General features: G+C 48.9%; 1 long non-coding RNA gene across 1 annotated transcript in view; it reads right to left on the minus strand.

The window, feature by feature from the left end:
- Positions 1 to 16037, minus strand: part of LOC134503647 (uncharacterized) — a 40090-nt gene extending 24053 nt beyond the window's left edge. Inside the window, exon 1 of the long non-coding RNA XR_010068565.1 lies at positions 15994 to 16037. This is a non-coding gene — a long non-coding RNA (uncharacterized LOC134503647). The remainder of the gene's footprint in view (positions 1 to 15993) is intronic.
- Between the last annotated feature and the right edge of the window lie 5681 nt (positions 16038 to 21718).

The raw sequence follows: 21718 nt of genomic DNA on the forward strand, positions 1-21718 counted from the left end.
AAAAACAGATGGACCTTTTTGTAAATGCATTAAAATGTCCAAATGGAAACAGAGTTCTTTGCCAGACTCCAGCTTCTTTCCAAGGTAAGATCACACCTGGCTGATTTTGAAGCATCTGGATAACTCAAACCTGTCAATTGCTGATAAAGGAAGAAAAGAGGCTTTGCTAAGAATTTTATCAAGCAGAATCGCATTTGGGCCAAGTGTTCTAGGTTAGACGGTGTGACACCAGGCTGTGCTATGGAAGCGCAACTGGAGAGGGGGGCAGAGCACTCCCCCTCCTACTACTTTCAACTTCCAATCAGCTCCTGAAGACCCCCTTCCAAGTAGCCCGAGCGGTGGCTCCAACCTCTACCTTTTACTGCCACCCACACAGGGCAGTCCATGACCCCAGGATTTGTTTGCTCCTCAAACACGATGCCCACCTCTGGGGGGGGGGCACTGGGGGCCTCAGACCCCACCCCCGCTGCCCTTGCAGAGCAGATTAATCACTAACTCGCTGGGGCACCGACACCCAGGCAATGGGGTCAGGGAGGAGCCACGTGGCCAAGCGCAGCACACTTGGGGCACGTCCTGATTTTGCACATCGCCTGAAATAGGATCCACTCCTCTTCCAGGAAGGCCCGGAACAAGAGCCAGGGTGGTGGCAGCGAAGTGTTGGAGAGGGAGCAGGAGGCCCAGCCCCATGAGCCCAGCCAACTGACAGGGTTGTGGTGATGACGTGACACTGAAATCCAGATCTGTCTAGGCAGGAAAACTAAATCCCTGGGAAATGGATGGACTGTTACAGGGGAGATCCAGATCCGAACCTCCGCTCAGCTCCAGAAGCTGCCTAGGGGGCTCTGGGCCTGTCGCTCTCTTGGGCTGGCCTACCTCACAGGGTGGTTGTTGCAATGAAAAACAAGGAGTGCCATGCACACCGCCTTAAACTGCTGAACGAAAAGAGGACCACAAATCTAACCCGGAATGGGGTTGAGGGCCCATTAATGGGGAGAGCAGAGGCAAGGGGATGGCTGCCAGGCTAGAAACACCTTTGGGCAAAGGAGGTTGAGGATAGTGGCTGCAACCTTTCTTCCAAGCCGGAGCTTCAGCAACCTGCAACTCATCTTCCTCACCTCACTCTCCTCACAGAGCACCCCAGCCATGCTGAGCCAGGTGCCCCGGCTGTCTTGACTGGGCTAGCCTCCGAGTGAGGAGCTTGGAAATTTTTCATATGCTCAGTGGTACTCTTGCCCTTATCATACAAGCACCTTGAGGTGGCATCCACTTCAGATTGGGGGGGGGACACTCCCTCCCTGTAAATTTCCTTGTGAAAGACGGAGCAAGAAGAGGAAGGAGCAGAGTAACTTAACAAGCCTTAACCGCTCAGCCCGCTCCGTTTGAGCGCAAGCTGTCTGCTCTGAGGCATCGTAGGCATCGTGGAGGCTCTTAAACGAGCCGCCTTCGGGCCTGACCCGCCGCGGAAGGGTCACCCCAGATCCTGTAGGAGAGGCGTGTTAGTCTACGGTGGCAAAAAAATCAGGAGTCTGGAAGCCCCTTGTCGGCCTAACACGTTTTATCCGAAGGGAGAAGCTTTCTTGCAGCTCACGGAAATTTTTAATACCGTACAATTTAACCAAACTGGTTGGACGGAAAAGGGGCTTCCAGACTCTCCCGGCTTTTGGCACAGCAGATTCGAAAACATTTCGGATCTTCCCTTCTCCTCCGCCCTGCCACATCCGCCTTCCCCAACGCGGCGCTCTCCAGAGGGGCGGGGCCGCTCCCTTCCTCCCGCGCGGGACTCGGCAGCCGGCCCGGAGAGTGGTTTACGGCCAGGGCAGGGAGTGCCGTCCAGCGCCTCGTCGGAGGGCACCCCCAGGCCTGGGGAAGGAAGACGCTCCTTCGCCCTGCCCCGCCGGCCGCGATGCCTCTTCCAGGGGCGGATTCGCCGCTGCCCGCGGGGTGCCAGCCAGCCAGCCCGCGGTGCGGTTGCCCCCGTCTCGGGCGCCGGCGTGAATGGAAGCAGTGTGCGCGTATCCGCCTGCTGGCCGGACGCAGCGCGATTCCGCACATTCCTGGAAAAAACAACACCCCGGCGGGGAGGGAAAAAGGGGCCTCTATGCCTGGGGCGGCGGCGGCCCGGCCAGCTCAACGAGGGGCGGCGGGAAACGCCCTCCTCCCCGTCGGACGGGGAAAGACGGGAGGACGCCCGAGCCCCGCCGCCCCGCCCCGCCCCTTGGGCTTCCTTGCTTGCTAGGCAGAAATCAGTCAGGTAAAGGTATACGGCCAGGTGTTTCAGAGGGCTGCCTGCCATGCATTTGTACCACCCCTCCGACTGGAAAGGGCGCCTCTGCGCAACGCTACAAAATCTGGCTGCTTACTCCTTGATAGGCTGGACTACAGCACCCCTCATCCCTAGCCACTGCCTCTTCCTCTGATGGTCCCACAATCTGGGTGGGAAGCCCTTGATTCCGAGGGTCCAAAGTGCTTCAGGGGTCAGGTTCTCACACCGGTCCTGTCAGGTAGGCCATTGGGATCCTTGTGACTCCCATCCTGCAGATGGAAAGGCGGTGTGGGGCGAGGTCTGCTCATCTCAACTGGCTCAAGGCGGCCGATCTGAATCTGGGTGATTTGAGACTGATATTGATACTCCGATTGTTCCGCTGCACTCCGTATCAAAGGGCCTCCATGTGGAATCGGGGAGGGGAGGGCTGGGTCCCGATCCTCCCCCAGCTGTACGCTGGGACAAGTTTCAGGGACTGCCTTTCTGCCCAACCCACCTCCTGGGCTGTTGCAAGCCTAGGGACGGTCGTCATATATAGCTGTGCCCCCACATCCTTGGGGATAGGTGTGCTCCGAAAGCCTTTCCCAACCAGAGGCCTTTCAGATACGTGGGACTGTGACTCCCCTCGTCCCCGGCCAAGCCTGAGCAAAGAAATGCAAGCCTGACACGCCTTCTAGGAGCCCAGCGGTGTCCACACATTAAAAAGTGGCAGAGCTTTGATCCCAACTGTGGCCACAGCGTGCGGAGGCGGAGGGTGCAAAACGTCACTGCGGCGCCAACCAAGCTCCCCATAAACCCCAGCCCCCCAAACGGCAGCTTTCCCAAGTGAGAAGATAGGGGACCATCTCCTCCTCCTCCTCCTTGTGCCTCCTTGCCCATCTTTTCCATTTGACCATCTCTCTCCTTTCCTTCTTAGGGCTGTTTTTAACAATTTCCAGGCCGAGGCGGGCTAGTATGAAACACTGACCAGAAAGAGCTCTTTATTCAGAGAGCTGGATGGGCAAAACGTCATTCCGGCAACACCTTCTTAATGAAAACACCACGGCCTTGCTGGGAGAAGGTCAGGGCTCTGCAGCTTCTTTGTCGCGCCTTTGCCGTGGAATGAAAAAAGGACCAAGGGCCCTGAACTGAGCAGACGAGGGTGCTGCAGACCCAGGGAATCCTGAGAATTCTCCAGCAGAGGAATCCTGCTCTCCAAAAGATCCCTAGGAGGAATTTTTGCATTTGATGGGTTGGCCTCCCTGGACCATCAGTACTTCGTCCACTTTCGCCCGGAATTTGCAATGAGCAGATGGCAGAATTGGGTCTGCTGGCTGCCAAGGAGGCTACAGCTCAACCCACTGGGGTCTTTCCCAGCTCCCTGCCCACCTGCTGCAGATGGCATGGTTAGCTAGTACATCCTTCAATTCCTCGGCAGAGGTGTATTTGCAGCTGTGGCTCTCCTGAAAGAGAGGCTGCCACCAAGTTACCGTCTAGTCAGCTGACCTTGCTGAGGATGACCAGCCTTGTTTCGAGGCTTGACTGCTGTTTTCTATTCTGCATAGGTTCCCCTAGGCAACTGTTCAGTGTGGCATCCCGCACCAAATGGGCACCTGCAAAAATGGCTTCCTGACTGTTGCAGATTATTTCTCCCCCTGTGTCCAGGACTGAACCAGGGAGAAGGCCCATGCAGGCACCTCAACTTCCTGGTTGCTTCTCCTTCGCCGTGATAAAAACAAGGTGTGGCTGCAAAGGCCCCAGTAAACAGGATATTGTTTCCTGGTTTGGGATTTACCGTTCTTAGTTGTAAAAACCAATGGGTAATGCCCATTCTCTGAGTTAGCTTGGAAGGATGCCAATGGGCCAGCCAAAAGACAGAAACAGTTTCAAAAATGGCCCAGGCCCACCAAAATATCCCAAACTGAGATGGGCCTCACTCATCCAGAAGGCTCTTCCGCCTGCCTGAGTCATATAAATGGATGCTTGAGCTAAGAGTAACTTTGCATTAAAAACAAAAACAAAAAAACAAAAAACACAACCACACCAGGTTAACTGCCACCAAGTATGTGCAGAGGACAAACTTGCTTTTGTTTGGCATGAAGAAGCTAAAGTTAAACTGAACGCTTTTCTTTTCCAGAGCCAAGACACTGGGAAGGGGGAGGAGAAAGCAGCAAGTGAGATGCTTCTTAAAGACCCAGCCGAGAGGAAGTACATTTCCCTGCAACCTTTGAAACGAAAGGAACCCCATTATTGGGAAACGGTGGCATTGCTACCCTTGGAAGTGACGAAGTATGGAAATGTGTCCATCTGATGATGGGTGTCATGTATGGCAGCCTTCCCCAACCAGGCATCCTTGAAACACCTGGACTGCAATCACATTCATTCCCAATCAACACAGGAAACGCCACACTGGACAGGGGTGATACACACTTAGTAAAACTCAGTATGTTGGGGAACCCAAGGGATATGAGAAATAGAAATCTTGGGGAATCCTTCCAAATCCAGAGTCTACAGGACTCTGCCTCTCCACCAGCTGCATGACATTTCAGGTAGTGTACCTGACGGAGCATGGGAAGTACAGACAATTCCACCTGTGGCGAAAAGCAGAAGAGCAGTCACTGGCCAGTCTGTCTGTCTATCATTTATATTTCAAATTTAGTCACCACCTATCTCACCCAAAGAGCAACTCTGGGCGGTTTCTAGGTTTCTACCTGGAGCAAAGCTATTAAGAAGGATGCTCCCTTTCGTTTTTGCTCTGCTTGAAGAATGGACCACTGTCATTACAAAGCATGCACCCAACGGAGTCGCTTTGGTGAGACGGGAGGCGAAGAAATGTGAGGAATAAATAAACAAACAGCTCTGGACGCATCCCCTGAGCTAATGAAAGTACCATTCCAGTTTGAAAAAGTTTTCATTGACGTGACAGAGATGAACCTAACCTGTATGGGGCCCAGGTGAATGTTTCTTCAATATCCTTTTCCAAGGGGGTCCAGGCTAGACTGAAAAGGAAAAAAAAAACCAGCCACCTGGATTCTAAGAGGTGCTAAATTTATCTGCCAGAGCCCACGACCTGGCATCACCCTCCGTTCCCGTTCCAAATGAAAAACACTTCAGTCCATCTTTTTTTTTTTTTTCCCTTCTTCCCGTGGACCCTTCTGAGCAAAGCACTGATTATACTAAGGCCTGGTGTGCTGGCTGGGGTTGACCACAATGCCCATATGGAACCTGCAAATAAGACCTTGAAATCAGCCCCGTGCTTGGCACTGAAGTCCAGGGAAAAGCAGGCAACGTGGGGAGAGAGGAAGGAGAGAGAGACAGAGAGAGAAGGGAGGCTGAAAAAGAAAAATAAGAACGGGTCAAACTCAGCATGGATGGAAAAGTACAGGCAACTGAAGCAAGGTAGGCAGCACTTGCAGCTAGGAGTTGTGAGGAACCTTGGAGGCAGAGATCCTTCACAGGTGGGCACGGAAAGGAAGACTTCATATGGTGTTGAAGCTTATGAATTTTTTAAAAAAAATATATATATACCAGCCTTCCTCAACCTGGCGCTCCCCAGATATGCACAGTTTGTCTCCAACTGTGCTGGCTGGGGACAATGGAGGCTGCCAAGCTGGGGAGTATCAAGCAGCTGGGGCACTAAGATCGCACACTCCTGGCAGATATCCCTTGACTTCAACATAGATATGTAGGTAGGTAGACAAAAAGCCCTTGGCTTGGCTTAATAATGCTGCTTTTGGAGCCACACCCATTTAAGTGATCCCAGTTGATTAGTCCTGCAACCGATGAGCAAACAATCCATTACATCTGCATACATTTCTATGCAGGTAAAAATACTTTTGAAATAAAATGAGTGTACCATTGCAGAAAGTCTAGCCTACCACCCTGGAATTCCCCGGTGATCTCACATCCATGTCCACCTCTTTTCAAGGTCAGCTAAGTGCCACCCTCTGGATTTAAAATTTAGATAATTGTCCAAGAAAGATGAGAAGACATAAGAGTGTTGGTCCATCTTCTCTCCATCAACTTTCCTCAAGCCTAGGGCCTTCCAAATGTATTCTGATTGCAACCACCAGGTACCTCAGCCATCATAGCTCACATATCTGGAGAGCACCAGGTTGGGGAATGCTGATCTCCATTGACTGGTTTGCATTGTTGTCTCTTCAACTGCTGTGCACTGCTTTATGGAAAACCCACCTCTAAATCAACCAACAAGCAAGCAAAAGGTAGCCTCCCAACATGAGAATTGGCTGCCATAACATCCTCCTCCTCGAGGAACAAAAATTCTCCCATGAACCAGGATTTTGTCATCCTCCTCTCTCTCTCATTCTCTCCATGACCCTGGGAGATGTATCCCAGCATCCTCACCTGATTTGCAGGTGAGGTGAGCTTACCCGCTAGACAAGCTTCCCCCTGGGTGAAGATCCCACGCATCCACCCAGTCTTCAACAGGATGCCCCACATCCTGATCCACACCCATGAAGCCTTTGTTGAGGCTTAGAGGTGGCAGCTGATGCTGTCCTCCTCAGGTCTTACCCTCTTTGCTCAGTACAATTTAATCTGTTTGCTTTGCCATGGTGAGTCCTTCCCATTTGTGCATTGCAAGGGCAAACACAGCTAAAGAATCACCTTGGCCAGCGGTATGCGCTCCTCTTGTATGGTGAGGAAAAGCTACGCTTGTGCTCTGGGAAAGCAGATGGGATTTCCTGAGATCGCAGAGGCAGCCAGGACCACACGGTCTTCTTCCATTTTGTCCTGAGAAGGTCAAGAGATTTTGCAGGCTCAAACCAGAGGTCAACAGAAAATAATGTATGAAAGTCTTCATACATCTGGGTTGTTCTTTCTCAAAAGACAGCATCTGAAAATGTAAAATATGAAGCATTCTCTTTCCCCCCAAAGTGGGGCTCTCCTGACAGCTTGACACCTTCTAGCCATGGTGATAGCCGTAAGACACGCTAGTGAAATTTAGGAGCTGAGGTTTGATTCTTAGAAAGGCAGCAGTTTGGGAAAGGGTGGTGTACAAGAAAGGAGCTGCATGGAGGCAAAGGACAAAGGAATTCCAGAGACCCACATCTGAGGAGCTAAATAGGCTGAATTCAGCCCAGAACTTAATTATGGTGACGTGGGAAGACCAGGTTGACAAACAACACGAAGCCTGCTTCTTTGATGCTAGCACACTGGAAACCACGTTTTATGATTTTAAGCACTGCATGAACGCAGTCAATGGGGACCTGTTCAACAATCATGGTTAAGCAAATCCCAGCTTAATATAAATACAGCCCTTCCTTCCAGCCTACAGCAGAACCATCGCAAGACTCAAATACAGGAATTCCTTAAAGGACAGGCATATAGAATGAAAATATGTATAAATATGTGCTTTATATGAAATATGCTTCCATACTTGTGGGCAAATGCAGAGTTATGTGGAATGTGTGAGAGGATTATGGTATTTACAACATCAGTGGCTGGGCACTTTCTAGCAATGCTTTCTGTGTGTGCAATAACCTTGCCTCAAGGACTGGATTTTGCTGGTGGGATGGGGGGTAGTAGAAGTAGAGCCCCTCATGTGCCACTGCTAATTCTCTCATCTTTCCCAGCATTCCCTTTCCAAATGAAGGCAGGTTGGAATAGCTTTACAGCAGCTTTTGGATTGAAAACTGGAGGCCCCTCGGGACCTTAGATATGCAGTGGCTACTCCAGCTAGAAGTGTGGAACAGGATCCAAAGGATGCAGTAGGAGCTCCCAAATCAGGCCTAGAAGGACACTTTCCTTATGCACGTGGACTCCTGGCCATGCCTTACTGGGGAGCCCCAGAACCTGGAAGGAGACACTGTGTCATGTCAGCCAACTTTTGGCTACCCAGAGTTTTATCCCAGGGTCGTGGGATGCTCACAACTGCCACGCAGGATCAGGTGAGTTTGCCCTGGGCTCTGGGGGTGGGCTGGGGGTAGATGTGGAATACCTGCTGGCCCTTACAAATAACGGGCAGGAGGGGACAGTACCCTGCCCTTTTCCCTGGCATACCCAGCCCGAGACTACAAAGGCCCCTTTCATGCTCCTGTGCAGGGGCGGTGGCTGTTGCCGCACTCGCCAGAGACCAGCCCCTGGCTGCCTCCGTTATTTGCACGACAGATGGGACTGTTGCTCCGGCTAGCTGCCTTCCCTTCCACCAGCCCAGGCCTTGCCCAGTGGCACTGTCTTTCTTGCAGGCTCCTTCAAAACAGAGCAGTTAGATTAAGTGCATTTAATAGAGTATGTAAATCTGAAAACACTGATACAATAAATTAGGAACATTGATGGGCACCTCAGGTAAAACAGGAACTCAAAAAAACCTCAGTAAAGCAACTGTGAAAATCCTTCCTTCATCATTAGAGCAGGGTTTCTCAACGAGGGTTCCGTGGCACCCTCAGGTTCCACGCGAGGTCACTAGGGGTTCCGTAGGAGATCACGATTTATTTTTAAAAATTATTTCAAATTGGGGCAACTTCACATGAAAGAGGTAAGTTTCATCCTTTATTTTTAGTTTAAGTACACTGTTAGTACATATCTACGGGCCTACCCATGAAACGAATATAATAATGTTGTAGCTTCAGGCCTCTCTTTGAGCCGGAATGTGCAGGGGCTCCCCGAGGCCTGGAAAATATTCCAAGGGTTCCTCCAGGGTCAAAAGGTGGAGAAAGGCTGCATTAGAGGTACTGACAACAAATTCCTAAGATAAAAATGGGGATGAATCACAGCGTGTTTAAAACAACATACTCCCAAACAGAAAATAAGATCAGGAAAGAAATACCGCTCAAGGCAATTGCTAGAAACATCAAGCATTCAGCTACTTAAATGAAGAAAGGAGCAACGGTTTCAAAAAGAATCAAGTTGGTTAGAGGGAAGTGCTTGATTTTCTGTATCTGTGAAAAAGGCAGTAAAGTTGACCACTGATAAGGGAAAAAAACCTTCCTTCCTTCCTTGATGACTTATAGTAAACCAACATATATACAAACAATCAATAAAACAGCAACATAACTACTTACTTAACTACTGGAAGATCTATTGTATCAATCGAAGCAAATCGAGCTATTGTATACCATACGGAAGCCAAGCTCCAGATCATCATGATTATCCTCAAAGCTTAAAAAAGCAGACACGTGTGATTTCTGTCTCATACACACAGACACACAATGCCAACAATAATAAAAATAACCATACAATCTGAATTAATTGACATTAATTTATGGTGTTCGATGTTCTTCAGTATTCTGTTGCAAGCTGCCACAGGCTGGTATGCCAGGAGTGCATGGATATAAATTCAGTAATTAATAAAAAGTAAATTAAAAAAGTAGTAGCAGCATAAATATCTGTAGTTCTGAGGACCTATCCTGAACTTGGTATGCCCTCCAGATAGGCCCACTGCACAGGGCTGGCTAGGAGTTACAGTCTAAAACGGTGTTTCTCAACCTCAGCAACTTTAAGATGGTGGACTTAAACTCCCAGAATTCTCCAGCCAGCATGACAACTGGGAACTGTAGTCCAACACAACTTGTCCTCGTCCAGTGCCACGTGACACTGTGGAACTCAGTGTCTCAGGATTGAGGGCTGCCCGCTTGGGTGACTTTAAAATGGGATTAGATGAAGCATCTCATGTAGGGAAAACTATGAATGCCCGTTTGTCAGACCGGTTTTTTAGACCAGTGTTTCTCAGCCTCAGCAAATTCCCCAACTGGCTGGGGAATTCTGGGAGCTGAAGTCCACACCTTACAGTTGCTGAGGTTGAGAAACACTGCTTTCAAACACCTGGAAGGCTCTCAGTTGGAATGTCCAACTACACTACCGATTTGTCCTCAGTAATCCTTACACCCGCTCTGTAAAGCGAGCCATCCTGATCTTGCTGGGAAAGGCTAAATGGGGAGATGGTTTGCCAAAGGCGGCCTTTGTATGCTGCGACTACCACTCCCAGGATTCCCTGCCAGCCTGGCCAAGAGCCATCAGGATTTGACTCTTGTAATTTGCAGCCATTCTCAGCATCCATCAGTGTTGACTTAGGGAAGAAGAGCAAGGTGTGTTCCTGAACCTGTTGGGGTCCTTTTTGGAGCAGGAGGACCAGAGATTGGTGGCAGCTCTGGGGAGGGGGAAGCAGTTCTGAAATGGCAAGGTGTTCTTTAGGGAGGGAGGGAGGGTGGGTGAGAGGAATGGACAAACTTTCTGTGCCCTCTAATTATAAGCTTGGTTTCCTCCACCCATCCCCAAGTCAGCGTACCAGACCTCAACTTCAGAAATGGTCCCACGCTGGCACTCCAAAAAGTCATAGCATGGTAGAGAAGAGATGGCAATAAATAATATTTGATTGTTTCTTCTTCCTCCTCTTCTCCCCCCGCTTTTTTTTTTAGCCAAGCAGCTGGTTTTCCCCGTCGACATTCACGCTGCTGGGTTGCTGCCTGTCCACCCTTCTTCACATCCTCACTTGGTTTCCCTGAAAACATCCGTCTCCTGGCCCGGTTGCTTGGAATCGTTTTATATAGATCCATACATTATTAAATCAACACATCGAGCCCGTGTCTTTTCCAGGTAGTTGGGCCTTGGAGAACACGTGAGTGGGGGGGGCGGGGTGACGACACCGAACACTCGGGTCTTTGTATCTGGCTAGGTGGGCTGGATGCAGAGACCTCAGCTTCCTTCCAGCCAGCATAATGATGCGCCTGTGCAGGCTGCCAGGTTCCTCCCAAGGTGCAGGACAGAGAGACAAATCAGATGGGCAGAGCTGGGCCGTGCGTGCGTGTGCCGGCACACAGAGGACGGAGGGGGGGGTGCGGTGTAGGGAGAAAGAGGCCACAGATGATGTGGGAGAAGGTGGATTCTTAGAACCCACGGAGGGAAAATGAGGCTCACAGCATATAGTCTTTTTTTCCACCTCTGCTCTGTCAGCCTGAAGGGGCAGTGCCCGCTTAGCAGCCTTGAGGCCTTTCTGCTGGTCTCCTCTAAATGTGTTGGACTACAGCTGCTGTCCTCCCTGGAGTGTGACTTCTAGCCTGACACTCATGGAGGGACCATGTTAGGGAATAGATTAAAGTCATTAAAAAGGTAACATCTCTCTCTCGGCGACTTCCTGGACACATCCATGGAGTTCTGGGGGCCACAAGCGGTTCGCCAGCGGCTGCTTCTGGGAGAACAGTTCAATTACAGCAGCCGTATCTTCTAGGAGTCCCCCATCAAAGTCCTAACCGGGTCCAACTCTGATTTGCTCCCGGCGATCAGCCAAGATTGTTGCTACTCTGCCTCATAATGGCTGCCCATTCTTGGGCACAGGAGCCAGGCCACTGGCATACAATTGGGTTTCAGAGCTTTGCTTTAGGAAGTGGTACCTTCTCCATTCTCTAAGAGCAGAATTTGAACCCAGAGCTAAGACTTGCCAACAGCGACCAAACTGGGGTGGTAGCATTCCAAGAGCAGGAACTGAGAGTGTGCCAAGATGCCTTCATGGGGCCAAATTAAGAGGTTGACATCAACCAGCGGGTGCCACCCAAGCCCAGAGCACCCAGGAACGCCCTCCTGGCGCTGGCCGGGAGGCAGCAAAGCCTACCCCAGGGTTAATGGTTAATGAGCTGCCAGCAAATGTGTCCCCACTTGATGGATTACTTTTGCCCTTGGGTGGTGGTGCGGGTGATGGGAGAGGCCCCGGCTGTTTCGGGTGGGGGTGGGGGGAAGAATCTATTGGGAGGCCCTCTATCTTGAGCACACAAGCTGTTTGCCAGGAGGGATTACCTGAGGGCTATTTCCCTCTCCCCCCAAGGCCTATAAAGGGAGGTGTTCAGGCCAGCTCTTAAAGGGACAGGTATGGGCCCGGAGCTTTCCAGAGAAGGGCAGAACCAGGGTGCCACTCCCCCATTGGGTGCTCCTGGAAGCTGCGCCAAGCCGCAGCCTCAATGGCCTCATCAGCATATTTTTTTCAAAAGTGCCCAACTGCCAGTGGCTGGATGTTTTTGTATGTTTTCCAGGACCAGGCTGTGGAGAAGGGGGGGCATCTCAGTGGCTAAGGGAAACAGCTTGAACCGGTCTCTCTTCTCCGAGTTTCAGGCAGAGGAATGGGCAAGATGCGTATCTGCACCTTTTACAGGGCTGGTTTTTTGATCGCAAATGTTTGTTGCCTTGCAAAAAGAGGAGGAGGCTGGTTTGGAAAGGCAGAAACTCCCAGGAGGGGCTCAGGGACTGTTTTTTGTGGCTGTAGGTAAGGGGCGGCCACTCTTCCACCAGAGAGTGGATTTTAATGTCTGCTAACGCCTTAAGATGCTCTGGTTCCAGAAGGCAGGACTTTTCCGTGGAAGCTCTGGAATAGCTTCCCCCCACAGGTGGGCCAGCCCCTCCAGGGCTGTCTGAGGGGTGTGGTCAAAAAAGTCAAGATGGCAGCCATGGCAGTGCGTGAAACATATCTTGACTTTTTTGATCACGTTCCTCAGACACTCTCGGCCCCACATGACTGACATTTTAGAAGTGGAGGGCAGGGGGGAGGGAATGATTTTTACTCTGTATTGGAGGGTTATGCCATTGTATGGTCTTACAGGATGCTCGAATATTTTTATATGCTACCTGGAGTCTGATGACAGGGCAACCTAAAAGTACTGATAAATAAGGAAAGAATATTGAAATAATTGAATTCTTGGAAGAAGTCACAGTTGGCACCCAGCTTTCCAGGCTGACCTCCCAGAGAACCCTAACCCTAAAGCTGGTATTTTAATAGTTCAATGAAAAGGAAAAGGAAAGGAAAAATACAATAAACACATACTGGGAAATTCACCCCCAGTATCCAAAGCTAAGGTGTGCACAGTAGTCAGATGTTTTCTCAGTTTTAACAGCTCCTTTATCACGATAAAATGCTATCAGTCAAAGCCCAGTGAGTAATACTTTTGGCCAAACTGAAACACAGCCAGTGTTGGATGAGGGGGGGGATCCAGAGTGGGGGAGGGGAGGAGGAGGAATTGCAGGACCACCACATTGCAAAAAATGTGAGCGGTGATTCAGACTTGTGACAGAGAAAACTGGAAAAATGAAACAATGAAGAAAGCCACCATCTCAAATCAAATGCCTTTGTGCTTCATTCTGCTGGGACTGCTTTCAACTATCATGTGAAGACACGATTTACTTGACTGGGGTTTATTTAATAAACCACAACTGAGTGGGTTCACACAGCATGGTAAAACACAAGCCATGATTTACAGAACACAAGGGCTGGGTTTGCACATGTTAAGGCAAAACACACACACACACACACACACACCACCTAGAGCAGTGTTTCTCAACCCTGGCAGCTTGAAGCTGTGTGGACCAGCGCCATGCTGGCTGGGGAATTCTGGGAGTTGAAGTCCACACAGCCTCAAGCTGCCAAAGTTGAGAAACACTGACCTAGAGGCTTTATGCCCCTGGCTGTTTATTCCACCAGTTTGCAAAAACTGGGTCACTGCTGCCAGTTCTGCATGAAAGCCATTGCTTGCCTTCTGCAGGACAGGCACAACTGGGTCAAAGGCAACACTGGCCGAGGAGGGGACAGATCAGACATTTTGTCTGATCCCTTTTATAGATATAATAATTTATTAAACTTGCTGCCCAATTTATTAAATATACTGCCCAGTTCTCAATGACTAAAGGTGGGGTTGGGACTGGTGAGGATGACAAAAAGCCCATCTCTATGGTTCTTACGAGCTGCATTCATACAACACACTGACTCCAGAATTAACTCATTTCCTGGATTTACAGAATAAGCACACTATAAGGCTAACCAGATGAGATGGGCTAACGTCACGCAACACACGAAGCTGTAAAAAAACCCACCAACTAACAAAAGGCTAACACAAACCTAGTTTCACATGCAAACACATCTGCTAGACCTTCCCCTGACCAGGTAATGTATGCTGGGTGATCACAGCCACTGAAATTCCCCCAAGAAAGACCTGAGCCACTGCGTGTGACATTCCCCAACCTGGTGCCCTCCAAACAAGCTGGGAGTGGCTGGGGAATTCTGGGAGCTGCAGTCCCAAAATTCCTGGCGGTGCAGTCAGGAAAAGATGAGCCAGACCATGTCCTGTGACTCCCAGCACAGCCTAGAAGCAGCCTTTCTCCTTTAGGCTGGTGATAGGCAACCATTTTTAAGAGCTGAAGGAGTACACACCATGTCTTCTCATCTCTGTTCAAGTAAGTTGGGTAGGTTTTTGAAAACACACACACACATAATCTTCCAAAGATGTTTATCAGAAGCGAAAGTGAGATATGTATAAACACTGCAAGGGCTGATTTCCATTTGCTTTCAATCTCCTTGAAAACAAAACAAAAAATGCTACTAGCTCCCCAGCGGCTTCTGCTAACTTGGTCCCCTCCTGGTGGGCACGCTATGTTTTCTGTGCCAGCTGGTGACGAAGGGCCCTTTGGTCCACCTCTTCTAGAGGGCACTGAATTGGGGAAGAGCCCCACTACAATGAAGACTCTTTATGCAGCTAAGGATAAAATACGCCTGCCTGCTACTCACCTACTCTGGACCACATGCAACTGGTGAGGAAGACAAAATGGATGTCAGTTTACACACAAAGGGATGATGATGCACTTTCACGTTTTGGAGAAAGCAGCACAGAGGCTCCATTTGCATCTCAGTCTTCCAGCACACACCTCAGAGGCATCATTTTTGTTTTTCAACCACCTGGCAAGGTAGCCTAGCTGCAAAGGAGTGACTCGCTCAACCTTTTCCCCACATTTAGCTTGAGCCTATTTTTTCATATCCAGTTTGGAGAGGAGGGTTATTCTCTGGGAAGTTACAGGTGCTCTGAAAAAAATACACCCCAGACTGGTGCTGCTGGGGAACCGTGTGCGACACACGAAACACCATCTAGATACCAAGGCCCGGTAAACTTTCTACAACTTATCCCCAAGTCAGACCAGTATCGGAACTGGCCTGGTCTATCAGCTTTTGGATTCCCTTTCAACTGCTGCCTTTTCAAAACATATGGAAGACGCTTGTGGACTGGAAAAGGTTAAGTGACAGCTCGGCTACGTGTTATCTACGGGTGGGTCCCCTCCAGCTCCACCACTACCACCAGCACCGTCTGTTTCCTTATCTCTTGGCGTCCTTGGCCCACACCTGTCACCGTGGGGCTGCCCAGTTGATGATTAACCAGGACTTCCTGTTTGCTGCTGAAAAATGGCAGAAAGGCCTGGTCTGCTGGTGCAGGGGGAGATGATCAAGAGACACCAGAGAAAGGAGGAGGGCATGTGATCTAGGCCTCCCAGTGGGCTTGTTAACCATCCTGAGAGTTGAAAGTTACAAGGGTCTGCCTCAGGAGTTACGTGGGCCTAGAAAACAGAATCCAGAGGTGGGGCAGGTGCTTTTTACACAGAAAGACTGGGTATTTATCATATTTCATCATACTTATAATGTCAAATTATAAATAGTTTTTATATCACACTGTCCTATAGTTTTTTTCTTGTACACCGCCCAAAGTCACATTTTTGTGAGATGGGCAGCTACACAAATATGATTAATATGATGATGAAATAGTCTAGCAGGTAAACCATCCTTCCACTTCTATGATTTCCAGATGTTGGGGGCCACAGGTTGCCAAAGGGAGGAGGACCACAGTAGTGAGATTGACAATCAATACAAGATAACTCCATGTATTCACCAACACACCGACTAGGGCCGGAGAGAATCAGCTTCAAGTCCCTGCTTCACCAGGGGGCTCAGGGGGACGATTTCAGTCCAATCATAGTCTCTTAGCCTGACTTACCTCACAAGATGATTGCTGGATGTTGCATCTTGGCCTGCCAGAGAAAAGATGAGATATAAATATAAGAGTAAAGAAAAGAAATCAAACAGAAATATCCATTGTTACAGCTGGGAAAGGGGACACTGGCTGGGCTTATATCTTTCAGGACGCCATAACATAGTCTGTTCTCTTCATGCATTCTGTAGACCTGCCATTGTGCTTTGTAAATAACAACCTGGGCTTATGTGAAGTCAACAAACCATGGTTAAAATGGTTAAACAAACCGTAATTTAGATTGATGTGTAACCCAGCCCATTTTCTTCTTGAGCAAAGGACAGCAGTATTTGAAAAGCAAAGCACCATCATTTTTACATCCAAAGATACTTTTGGACCCATGTTGGCTTTTGAGGCAACCTCATAAAATAAAAATGCTATAGCCCAGGGCTTGGCTTTAAAATATGCCACTTAACTAGAAAAAAGACAAAAGTAGGCTTGAGAGGATGGCAGATATCAGCCTCAGTATCTGGCTGCTTGGAAGTGGGTGTTTCGTCTTCTGGGAAACAACTCTTCCCCCTGCCCCCACCAAGCCCAAAGCAGCCATTTTGTTTGAGCGCCCCCCACATGCTTTCAAAAGTCCCAAGGTCCCAAGCTGTAACAAACACCACATAGGAAGACTTGTATTATTCTTAAAAATCATAAACAGCCCACTCAAAGAATGGCCAATTTGAAGCAGGTAAAAGGGAACTAAAAGAAGAACAAGTAACAGTAAAGTTGGGTGCTGGAGGGGTGCAAGGGAAGTTGGATCCCACTCCAAAGGTTCTCCCAGTTAGCTTAGGGGCTGTCTTGGATTCTGCCTCCCTCCTGTATGATTGGTATGTTTATGATTGGTATGTTTATCATTGCCCCTCCTCATTCCTAAATGGGGAATGATACTTTGGACCCTTCAGTAAGACTTATTATTCAATCCTGGTTCCTTCCCCATTGTCTGGGATTAATTATGTAATTCCAACATGCAACCTGCTGAAGTGCTTTGTTTGCTTCTGGTTTAGCATGCTCCAGGTAGCCAGCCAACTGTAGTTAATTCCATAAACCATGGCCAAGCTACTCACAGCCTGCATGTGGACCTTACGCAGGTCTCCCAACCATTTTCTTTTACTGAGACAAAATTCTTGCACCATGGCCAAGGGAGAAGGTTGCAAGGGCCCCCGGGTGATGGCTCAAGTAATTAAAAAACATTTGAACCAGGCTTTGAAGGGCGGGGGGCACTGCCCTCACCCATTAGCCGATAAGGCTCTAAGACATATGAAAACAGAATTATAACCTTTACACACAAGCTTGCTGCCCAGGAAAGGGTAGAGTTGGGACCTGAGTGCTCATTCCTCACAAAGAATCAAGGCCAGTTTTTTTCCACAGGGGTTTCACCGTTGTCTTTTAACAAGGCATCTGCGGCTTCAGAATGAACGTTGCAAGGGCATCTCTGGCAGATTTTGCTAATATAGGAAAGTAACTCAGAAGCAGCCCTTCCTGCTGGATGCCAATAGCCCTGGCACCTAAAAGATAATCGTCCCAGCCAGATTCCTTCCATCTTCCATTTTGTCAAAATTACGGCATCCAGGCTGCAGCACATGCAAACAATCTTGTACAGCGCAACTGGATTCCTACATGCCTTCAACCACTGACCCTGGGCCATTCAGAAAGGCTGTTGGCCAATATGGGTCCACAAAAATCACACACAATTTTTTTTTTAACCATGGTTTGCTGGAAAAGTATTAAGCTGGGTCCATACAACACTCGATGTTACATTATGGCTCAATGAGATTTGTGACACTAGGCATTGTTGTGGAAAAATAATCCTCTTTTCATCTGAGACCACCACTGCACAGAGGATATGGTTATTCTCATGGTTTGGTACTCCATCATCCCTGTCAAAGTGGCCTTTTCATCACTCAAAAGACAAGAAAAGATATACAGCTCTGTAACCCATCAGGCTATAAGAGCAAACTGATCGATACTCTTTACTTAACTAGGCCTTTATGGAACAAATGCCCAGTCCTCTAGAAAACCATCCAGGAATACAGTTGTACGCTTATTTTTATATTCATTCTGCTTTTCCCCCTGAGCATCTTCAAAGGAAGTTATAGAATACCACCTCAAAAGCTATATAACTCCAAGATTATTCAAACATCAAATAAAACAATTAGGACAATCTGCTGTCTTCTGGAGGCACAGCTGTACCTTGTGAGTTTGTGCACCGATTATTAGCATCCCAGTGCAGCAGCACCCACAAGTGGTTTCTGAACTCTGCTCCAGAGCAGCAGAAACATGGGATGAGTATCTAGCCAACGGAGAACTGCCTCCCTCTAAAGGACTCAAAGGGGACTTTTCTTTTGAAAAATAAAAACAAGTGGAAGCCCCCCCCCCCAAAAAAACCACCTTTTCCTGATCTACACACAGGACCTTGCAAAGTACATGACACTAGAGGCTTTCTCCTCTCCTCCAGTTTTTAAGCATATTTTACTTGTTTAATTTAGTTCTGGTATCATTTTTAATTGAGATTTTATGAGATTTTTCCCCACTGTTGTTTGCTCCTATTTTTGTTTTGATTTAAATAAATCTTGCAACAGTTATAGACAGTTTTAGCCTCTAGATGCACCTGCACACCATATAGCCCGTGGGCAACATGCAGCCTTCCAAGCAACCTTGTACAGCCTGCCAGTGTTTTCTGAAAACTCAGTAAATCCACTGCTGCCAGACAGATCTGCCAGCGCCACCCTGAAAGATATACTGCCAAGTGCCTCCAACACCTCACCAACAATGCCAGCAAGCTGCTAAATGCTGAGCAGTGACTGGCACGCCAGCTATTCCTTTGGGGCCCACAATTATTTTTAATGTATCCATGTGGCCCTTTCCCCTCTACGAATTGCACACACCTGCTCTGGACTTTGTGCTCTGATTAGGAAGGTGCCACTTTAGGTGGCAGTATGGATTATTTTTCCATGCTATTTAGACATCTGGAATATGGTTTTCAGGACTCAAATAGAAAACTAACAACAATTAGTGTTAGGTGCACAGTTGAAACAACTAAACCGTGGCTTGTGGTTGGAGATAGGAAGGGAAGGATATAATTTACTTTTTCTCTTTCCACTTTTTTTTTAATTCAAATGTTGCAGTCTTTTTGCATCACCTTGTTTTTTTTCTTTTCTTTGTATTTCAGTATTTTTCTACGTTCTTTGTATTTCAATGTTTTAACAATAAACATCAAAATAAAATAAAAAATAAAAATGGTTAGGCGCAAACCATTGCTTCAAGTCTGAGCAAACAGTGGAAGCCAATCTGACCCTTCTGTTGCATAAAACATGCAGCAAAAAGTAAATCAACTTTTGGGGTGGAGGCATCTCACTAAGTCTTAATGGGCTTTGCTTGGTTTGGGCCAAGCACGATGGAGGTATATGATCTACCTAGGGTGTTTGGCAGATCATATATTATGTGCCAAGTTTTCAACTCCTAGCGACCACATAGACAGACCCTCTCTGTGATGATCTGTCCCTAACCTGGTCCTCCAGGTCTTCCAGCAGTGCCCCCACTGCCACTGTCACTGTCTCCCTCCCCCCTGGCTGCTGGGCATCCTCTTCTTCTCTTTCCTTCCACCTTCCCCAGCATTAGAGCCTCCTCCAGAGAGCTGGGTCTTCACATAACACGTCCAAAGTAGGATAATTTGAGCCTGGTCATTTGTGCCGGGAGAGAGAACTGTATGTTGATTTGACAATCCACCAGTTTGTTTTCTTGGCTGTCCATGGTATTGCCCAAAATCTTCTCCAACACCAAAGTCCAAAGGCATCAATAATCTTCCCATCCTGCTTCAAAGTCCAACTTTTGCTTCCATAGAGTGTCATGGCTTGCACGATCATATCATACATATACCAGCTGGTTAGATGGGCTTTTTATCTTATCTTATCTTGTATTATATTATCTAAAATAAATACAATAAATTATGCACATGTATACATACGCACATACATTAACTGATGGGGGTAATGTCCTGGCCTATGGTGGTTTAAAACAAATGGCTTAGCACAACGCGTGAACCTGGTCTCATAACAGGAGGGCAAGGCAGGGGGAAATTCAAACGCTGGGAACAGCTCAGTTCTTCTGGTGGAAAAGAACCGCCTCTTCTCGGTCCTCCTTCCACTTTCTCACGAAAGTCGTGGGAGTGCCGCGTGGGCCACAGCTTTCAGATTTCGTTTCAACGAACGTTTCTCTCCCTCCCGGCCAGAAATATTCCTGAGGACAATAAACCAGCCGTTCCCAACAGGGCTGGAGTTCACTAACGTAACCAAAGGGAGCTTATGCGACGAGCACCTCGCTGTGCCACTGAGGTAACGCGCGTGAGAGGAAGACAACCTTCCTCACATTTCGTCGAACGCTATAAAATGGAGGCAGGATAAAGCCTCCGCGTCCCAGAATTCCCCGCGGCGACGCACTTTCCCTCCCGGGAAAACTACGCCACCCAGAACCCTTTGCACGCAGCGCCTCCTCGACCCGTTGGAGCGCGTGACGGCACTCGATCGGCGGAGCGGCTCTACCCAGGGTGCCGTGCGGCCGGCGCCAGCCTCCTCCTCCTCCTGCTCCTCCCCTAATGGCAAGGGAGAAGCGAGCCGGGCCGCCTTTGGGGCGGACGGAGCAAACTACGCTACCCGAGAGGCGTTGCTCTCCGCGCATGCGTGGTGGTGCTTCGTTAAATGCGAGGGGGATTTGCGTTTGCCAACATGAGGGGTTCGGGGAAGTCTGACTAAAAAAAAAGGGTACGGGGCAGAAAGCAAAGGAATTAGTTTTCGCTCACTGAGGCGAAGGAAAGGCTCTGCCCGGTGGTGTCGGTAAGAGGAGGCCCCGCTGACGGGACGGGGCGCGAAAGGCCTAGCAGTTGTCATGGAAACGGAAGGGGAGGCCCCCAGGGAGGGGGAGGTCAGCTCGGTGGGGGGGCTGCGACGGCCGGGTGCTTTGGGGGCACGTAGGGCGAGATGGCGGGGATCGAGCCGGTCAGCGATGGGCCTTCTGGAGGTGCTGGACTCGTACCCCCATCGTCCCCAGCCAGCGTGGCAAGTGGGAGCCGACATCCAACGCAGCCTGTCTTTCCGGGGCTCACCCAGCGCCGTGTGAGCCTGTGGAACTGACCGCCACGGGACCGAGAGAGATTAGATGAAGCAGCTCCTGTAGGGAAAACTATGCCCATTTGTTAGGTTGTTTTTTTAGACGGATATTTCTCATCCTCAGCAACGTTAAGATGTGTGGACTTCAACTCCCAGAATTCCCCAGCCGGCATGGCTGGCTGAGGAATTCTGGGAGTTGAAGTCCACACATCTTAACGTTGCTGAGGATGAGAAGCACTGTCAGAGAGAGAAGGGAAAGCTGGGCCACCGGTACAGAACAATCGGGGTTGGCTCAGTTGCTTTGTATTTTGCAAGAGTACAGAAATTGTCATTTTTGATACTAAATAAAGGGCTCGAAGAATGCATGCGTTTGTTTCAAGGCTTTGAGTTGCACAGGACTTGGTGTGCTTGGAGAAGGCTTCTGTGCAATTCCATTTATCTAACCATTCAGAGATATGACTGCAGCTTTTTCAGATCCATCCAACTTTTTGCCTAGTTTTAGCAACTCTTTGTGAATGAAGCACAGCTGACATTTGCCCTTTTAACAGAACTGAACCAAATAGGTAAACACCATCCTGGTGGTCTCCGGACGTTTGGCG

The sequence above is a fragment of the Candoia aspera genome, chromosome 10 (assembly GCF_035149785.1).
Source record: "Candoia aspera isolate rCanAsp1 chromosome 10, rCanAsp1.hap2, whole genome shotgun sequence".
Taxonomy (NCBI): Eukaryota; Metazoa; Chordata; class Lepidosauria; order Squamata; family Boidae; genus Candoia; species Candoia aspera.